This window comes from Caretta caretta, chromosome 1, assembly GCF_965140235.1.
Source record: "Caretta caretta isolate rCarCar2 chromosome 1, rCarCar1.hap1, whole genome shotgun sequence".
In the NCBI taxonomy this organism is placed as follows: domain Eukaryota; kingdom Metazoa; phylum Chordata; order Testudines; family Cheloniidae; genus Caretta; species Caretta caretta.
Genome location: NC_134206.1, coordinates 25,839,463 through 25,846,870, shown reverse-complemented (window position 1 = coordinate 25,846,870; position 7,408 = coordinate 25,839,463). Strand labels below are relative to the sequence as shown.

The window sequence follows — 7,408 nt, the reverse complement described above, 5'->3', positions numbered from 1 at the left end:
TGACCTTCCCTTGGTGAATCCATGATGTGTCAGTGACATAGTCTCAGCTCCAGGCCGATCCCCTTTTGCCAGCAGCTGTCTGTCCTCCAAGCAAGTGTCTCTGCCCTAGCTCAGGGGTCCTTCTGCTTCCTGTTTCAATCTTCCTGGGCTGGTCCTCAGTCCCTCCCCCCATCTGCTCATTGGCTCAAACTCTGCCAGGGCTCAGCATTAATTCTGTGTGTTTGACTGGCATCTACCACCAATCAGGTGCTGAGTAGGAGGAAGGGGGGCAAAAGGGACAGAAAAGAAAGGTGCTCTCTCTCCAGTTGCAAGTTAAAAATGTGGCAGCTCAATTTTGCACATGCTTGATATGAAGATTCCCTTTGGAAGATCGTGCCATGCAGGTTTACATATAAGTAGCCCTGAGGTCCTCAGCAGATTAAATAGTACTTATCACGCGTAAGTACAACTGTAGGAGTAGAGTTGCCCAGGTTTGCAAAATCCTGAGACTTTGGGGTGAAAATAAGATTCAGGATGGTGTTAGAGATCCTATTTTGCTTTAAATGTGAGCTGTGTATCTGTATTTCCTTGACAATACCCGGAAAAGAATGGTTTGAATAGCTGAAATCAAGATGTTGGGGACACTGGGGCATGGCCACTAGGTAACTCGAGGGGATGGAAGACCACAAGTCTCGATGAAGCCCCCTCGCACTAGGCCCAGGTGTCCTTGGACCCCCTCCCGCCTGGAGGCACTCGCAGCAGCTCTGTGTACTAGGCCCAAGTGTCCTTGGCCCCCCCGCCTGGAGGCACACACAGCAGTTATGCTGAGGATCTGCAACAATATGCTGCGGAGTCAGACTGCCTGAAACTAAGCAAGGCCAAACAGGGCAGATATGGAAGAACAATGCTGAATAAAGCAGCTTTATGTATAGTTTAACAAATGATACAGAGAATCAGGGAACTAGCTGGGAACTGGATTGGCTGGCTATATGGATACTTGGGGCAGCTTGCTATTGGATAAGTATGCTGGGAAAAAGGATGTATAAAAGCCTGTGTAACTTCCTGCTCTGTGTACAGGATTTGAGATTCAAATCTCCCTGTACCTTTTTGAAGCTTCAAATAAACTTTTCTGCTTCTCCACCCCGTTGTGATTATTGGGTGTAGCACACCGGGTAACGAACCAACTTCAGCTGTTGTTTAGCCTCTTGGCACTGGGTGCCGGCAACAGCTTTTGGCGTCCCTGGGTGGGCAATGAGGCTGCAATTTAGCCTTGCCCGGACCCTTCCTGGAGGTCAAGGATTGCGGCGAGAACCGACGCCCAGCGCGCACCGGTGAGTTCATCGGGGGCCTCGGAGGAGACGCGATTTGATCGACCCCGGAGGGCACAACGGTGCAATGCACTCATATAGTGGAGAAGCAGTTGTGGACGGCGGTGAAGAACCGGTCCATTAGACATGGGGGAGGAGCAGCTGCAGGCCACGGTGAAGAACCGGTCCCTTGGATAAGGTAGGAACCTTTTAAAATCCGGATTATATGCTCTGTTGGAACCTGGGGACACCCAGAGTTACCCTGTAGGTATGGGACAGGGACAGAGCTCAGGGGTTAGGGCACGGTGTACGCCCCTAGAGTGCATTCTAGCAAACTGGAAGGTATTTGGTGCGGATCCAATGACTAAGAGCCAATTAAAACGATTCTGTACAGTTGACTGGCCTCAATATCAACTAGAGGACCAGGAGTGGTGGCCACCAGGAGGGTCAATTAATTACAACACGATCCTCCAATTAGTTTTGTTTTATCAGTGAATGGGTAAATGGAATGAATATTTGTATGCACAAGTGTTTATGGCTTTAAGAAATAGAAAAGAGCTGTAATTCTGCAAAGTTGTAATTTGACTCCGACTGGTTAGGTAGTAGCTAATGTTAGTCCCCAGACCCCCACCCCCACTGTAATGGCAGAGCCGGTGTCCCCTTCGGCCCCACATCCCCACCTTATAAGGGCAGGGTGCCTCGGGTTACAGAGATTGTCCCCTCGGTGGTACTCTATCCTTTGCTTACCGAGACTGTTGTGGCTTGCCCAGGGGCAGACGGACGTCAGGCTACCACTATGCAAGTTTACACCCATGTGCCATTCAATCCAATAGACTTAGCAGCTTTTAAAACACAGGCTGGGGAATTCTCAACGAACCCAAGCAGGTTTATTTCAGTCTTTGAGGGGTGCCTCAGTAGTCACAAGCCGATTGAGACGACTGTAATATCCTCCTGAGAACCCTGTTGTCTGAGGTGGAGAGGGATCAGGTTACAGCTAAGGCAAGGGGAGCGTCAGCGTTCAAGCGAAAAAAAAAAGAAAGGAAGCTATCTGTCAAGTTCCTCTCCAAGTAATTGTAAGCGGCTCAGGGCATTTCTGGGTATGGCAGGCTTTTGCAGGATATGGATCCCAGAGTTTGGACTGTGGGCTAAACCCCTGTACGACTGTGTAAAAGGAGCGGATCATGACCCCTTCTATTGGACTCCAGAGGCTGACAGGGCATTTAAAATCCTGAAAAGAAAATTGATGGAAGCCCCAGCTCTGGACCTGCCGGATCTCTCTAAGCCGTTTCAGTTGTATGTACATGAACGAAGGGGGGTGGCCCTAGGAGTGCTCACACAGCTGTTAGGAGCATGGAGACATCCCGTGGCTTATTTTTCTAAGCAATTGGATCAGGTTGCAAAGGGTTGGCCGGCATGTTTATGGGCGGTCGCAGCTACTGCCCTAGTGCTTGAGGAAGCGGAGAAGCTAACATTGGGAGGGGTTATGCAAATCTATACTCCCCATATAGTCCGAGCCTTATTGGATGCAAAGGAAGGGCTTTGGCTCACCCAGGCTCGGATTGCTTGGTACCAGGCTAAGCTGTTAGAGAACTCTGAAGTCACCTTACAGCCTTGCCCCTCCCTTAACCCAGCCACTCTCTTGCCAGAAACAGAGGAACAGAAACATGACTGTTCAGAGATCATAGATGTCCAGTACTCCAGCCGTCTGGATTTAAAGGATGTACCCCTCCCAAATGCAGATTATGAGTGGTACACTGATGGTAGCAGTACTGTAATAGATGGACAAAGGAGGGCGGATTATGCTGTTGTGACGCTCCATGACACTGTGGAAGCTGAAGGTTTGCCTGCTGGGACCTCTGCCCAGCTTGCCGAACTAATAGCCCTGACCCGTGCACTTGAACTGTCAAAAGGAAAGCGGGTCAACATTTTTACTGATTCAAAGTATGCTTTTGGTGTGCTGCATGCTCATGCTGGCCTATGGAAGCAAAGGGGAATGCTGACAGCCCAAGGCTCCCCAGTCAAGTACGGGCCCCAAATCCTCCGGCTCCTAGAAGCCGTACAACTCCGCTCGGAAGTGGCGGTGGTACAATGTAAAGCCCATCAAAGGGAGGATCAAGATGTGGCCAGAGGTAACGCCCAGGCAGATAGAGAGGCTAAGCATGCTGCCACCCTGCCATCCCCTCAGACTGAGAACGCCCATATGCATGCCCTTATCCCATCAGTAGGGGAACTTCCAACCCCTCAGTACTCTGGGGAGGAGAGACAGCTAACTGACAAACTCGGTCTCCGGGAAAAGGAGGGATGGCTCCATTCCCCAGAAGGGAAGGTCCTCTTACCAAAGGGCCTAATCCGGCCAGTGCTGCAGAAACTACATCAAACCACTCATGCTGGCAGGGAAGCACTTATCCAACTAATGGGAAAATATTTTATCACTTCCAGACTCCGACCCCTGGCTGCCCAGGTACAAGCGGACTGCTTAGTCTGCCAAAAGAATAACCCCCGACCGGGACATCCTGTGCCACCAGCTGCCCTAGAACCCACTCCGGGCCCCGGACAAGTGTGGCAAATAGACTTTGCTGAGTTTCCCCGGACCTAAGGGTTCAAATATCTCCTTGTTATAGTGGATCGGTTCAGCGGATGGCCAGAAGCCTTCCCATGCCGTAACTGCACTGCCAGAACAGTGGCCCTCAAGTTTGTTAAGGAGATCATTCCTCGCTTTGGACTTCCCCTGTGGATGGAATCTGACAACAGGACACACTTCACGTCAAAAATCATTCAAAGCATCTCACATGCCTTACAGATCCCCTGGAAACTCCATACGCCCTGGAGACCGCAAGCCAGTGGTGTAGTGGAGTGTACCAATCAGACCCTTAAACAGCATCTCTCAAAAGTGTGCCAAGAAGCCTCACTGCGATGGCCTGATGCTTTGCCCCTCGTCCTACTCTGTATCCGCGTTCTCCCAAAGGGTAGATTAGGGCTCAGTCCCTTTGAAATTATGTTTGGAAGGGCATGGCCTATGAATGGCACCCCGGTTCTGTCAGGGGAATGGGAGTTGGGTAATGGTTTTTTGTCACAGTATATGTGTTCCCTGTCTGCTGTTCTCTTGTCTCTTCACAGGTATACCAAGGATTCCCAGCCTCTCCCCTTGGACTCTCCCGTCCACTCCTTACAGCCCGGTGACTCTGTGCTTGTTCGCACCTGGAAAGACGAGTCTCTCCAGGAAAGGTGGAAAGGACCCTATACCGTCCTGCTGATCTCCCATACAGCGGCAAAGATCAAGGGACACAAGAACTGGATCCATCACTCTCGTCTGAAGGCAGTACCTGCCCCCTCGTCAGCAGAACAGTGGACCGTCCAACCTGCTGACTCCTCATCTAGTGACGATCTCGGGCTAAAGCTACTGTTTAAAAGACACAAATAGCGGGCACCTTAATGCTAAAATGGGCCCACCCAGGTACTGGAGACCCTGGGTTGGGAAGACTCTGGTGATAATTAATTGGGTAACATTGTTATTCTCTGTATTGGTATTTCCAAACTGTGCATATCGGGAGCATAACTCCTTTGTTTCGCTTGCGCACCATGTTGCTAATTTAACAAACTAGACTGATTGCTGGGTATGTGCTCCAACTCCACTGTCCCCCAAAATGGGAATGCCCCTTGACATGCTGCCCTTGACCCTAGCAGAATTAGCCACCACCAAAGAGCAGGAAAGAACGGACTCGCCATTCTGGAATAAGACCTCTTTACAGCAAGCCACCTATCAGGACCAGGAGTATTCAGTTGCAGTACTCACTGAGGGAGTGTTATATTTTACCTGAAACCAGTCTGATCCCTGTGGGCATCCTGTGGGAAAGAGCTCCTGTGTTATTACACAGTGGGCTGATGGGTATTGGATAAAGACCAAAAGGGGAAGCCAGCAGTGTGGGTGTAATGGTTCATCCCCTTTTAGGGAAACTCTTACAAATAATCGTACCACAAAAGAAAGGTTTGGAAATATAATTTGCCGTCCAGTTAATATCTCCAATGTAGCAAGCCAATGGTGGGTTTGTAGTCGTCCCTATGGCGAGTGTAATTTGAACGGCACAATTAGAAATGCCCCCACTTGTACCCAATCAAAAAAATAAGATGCCCCCTTAGGGACATATAAATTGTTTAAAAAAGCAGCCAAAGCAGCCTTAAATATCCCAGGAATCCCCTTAAGAAACAGTCCTTACTGGGCCCTACAGGGTCACTATTTTGTATGTGGCCGAAAGGCTTACAAGGTGCTGCCAGCCAACTGGACAGGTAGCTGTTATATAGCTCATGGAGTTCCTCATCTGTCAATAACTGCCACACTGCCCAAAGGAAAGATTAGAAATGCCCAAGACACCTCTGCTGAGTCACGAGAAAAGACCCTGCGGCGACTGACTAAGGCATTGGAGGGCAATATGAAGAATCCCCTCACAACCGAGAAGCTTGTAGGGTGCTCTGTACTGGGAATAGCGCCACTGTTTACCGGGCCAGCCATGGCATGCATAGGCTGCTATACTATAAGGCTACAGATGGTACTTGAGAAGGTGGCCTTAGAGTTAGAGGACTCGGTTAGTGATTTAGGGTCAGCAGTAAAAACATTAAATAAAGAGGTACAGCAGCTCAGGATGTTTTCCCTCCAAAACAGGCTGGCTTTGGACTATCTCTTGGCATCCCAAGGCGGGGTTTGTGCCCTCGTCGGGCCCCGATGTTGTGTATATGTAAATGATAGCAGTTATGAGATCTATGAAAAGGTGGTACAGGCTGAGGCCCATGCCCGAGCCGGAGCACAGGTTGCCTATACTGCCCCAGAGAACGATTGGTTGCAAACCTTGTTTTCAGGCTGGGGTTTGTCGTCTTGGCTTGGTGGTTTATTTAGCCTGCTACTGAAACTTCTCTTTCCTGTATTGCTTGTATTACTGGTATTATGCTGTGCAGTATCATGTGTTAGGGCCCTTTTGCAAAAGTTAATAAGTCAGTCTCTTCAGGGCTATCACAAAGTGCTTATGCAAAGTCCTATTGTAAAGAAATAAGTAGCCCAAGTGAGAAAACTCAGAGCCAAGGTTGTTGAGTGTTCTCAAAGGGGGGAGTTGTTGGGGACACTGGGGCATGGCCACTAGGTAACTCGAGGGGATAGAAGACCACAAGTCTCGATGAAGCCCCCTCGCACTAGGCCCAGGTGTCCTTGGACCCCCTCCCGCCTGGAGGCACTCGCAGCAGCTCTGCGTACTAGGCCCAAGTGTCCTTGGCCCCCCCGCCTGGAGGCACACACAGCAGTTATGCTGAGGATCTGCAACAATAGGCTGCGGAGTCAGACTGCCTGAAACTAAGCAAGGCCAAACAGGGCAGATATGGAAGAACAATGCTGAATAAAGCAGCTTTATGTATAGTTTAACAAATGATACAGAGAATCAGGGAACTAGCTGGGAACTGGATTGGCTGGCTATATGGATACTTGGGGCAGCTTGCTATTGGATAAGTATGCTGGGAAAAAGGATGTATAAAAGCCTGTGTAACTTCCTGCTCTGTGTACAGGATTTGAGATTCAAATCTCCCTGTACCTTTTTGAAGCTTCAGATAAACTTTTCTGCTTCTCCACCCCGTTGTGATTATTGGGTGTAGCACACCGGGTAATGAACCAACTTCAGCTGTTGTTTAGCCTCTTGGCACTGGGTGCCGGCAACAAAGATGTTGGCAAATTATACGGGGCGGGGGGGGGGCTGTTTTCTGTCCAAATCAGTAGACTTTTCACAAAGACACACAGCTAAAAATGAGCAGGGCTAATAGAACAAAGGCGCAGTTATAACAAGGTTGTGAAAAGCACCATGATAATATTGCGTATAATATTTCTATCCCCTTTCCTGAACCTCAGTTTACCTCTCTGTTGGGAAAAAGACCAGAGTTTTGTCTTTTTAGCACTTTGACATAGTATCTGTATATCTCTGAGCGAAATCTCTGAGAACAAAGTCACACAAGCTCCAAAGGAAAAATTTCAGAGTAACAGCCGTGTTAGTCTGTATTCGCAAAAAGAAAAGGAGTACTTGTGGCACCTTAGAGACTAATCTGTGTATGTGTGTGTGTGTAAAGGCATAACATTTTAGGTAACCCATGAA

The 7,408-nt window shown here is 49.1% G+C and overlaps 1 long non-coding RNA gene across 1 annotated transcript; it reads left to right on the top strand.

Moving 5' to 3' along the window:
* The first annotated feature begins 618 nt into the window (after positions 1-618).
* On the top strand, positions 619-6,893 carry LOC142071539 (uncharacterized). The gene is made up of 2 exons (XR_012667629.1): positions 619-1,485; positions 4,404-6,893. It is a non-coding gene; the product is annotated as an uncharacterized LOC142071539 (long non-coding RNA).
* Positions 6,894-7,408: the final 515 nt, after the last annotated feature.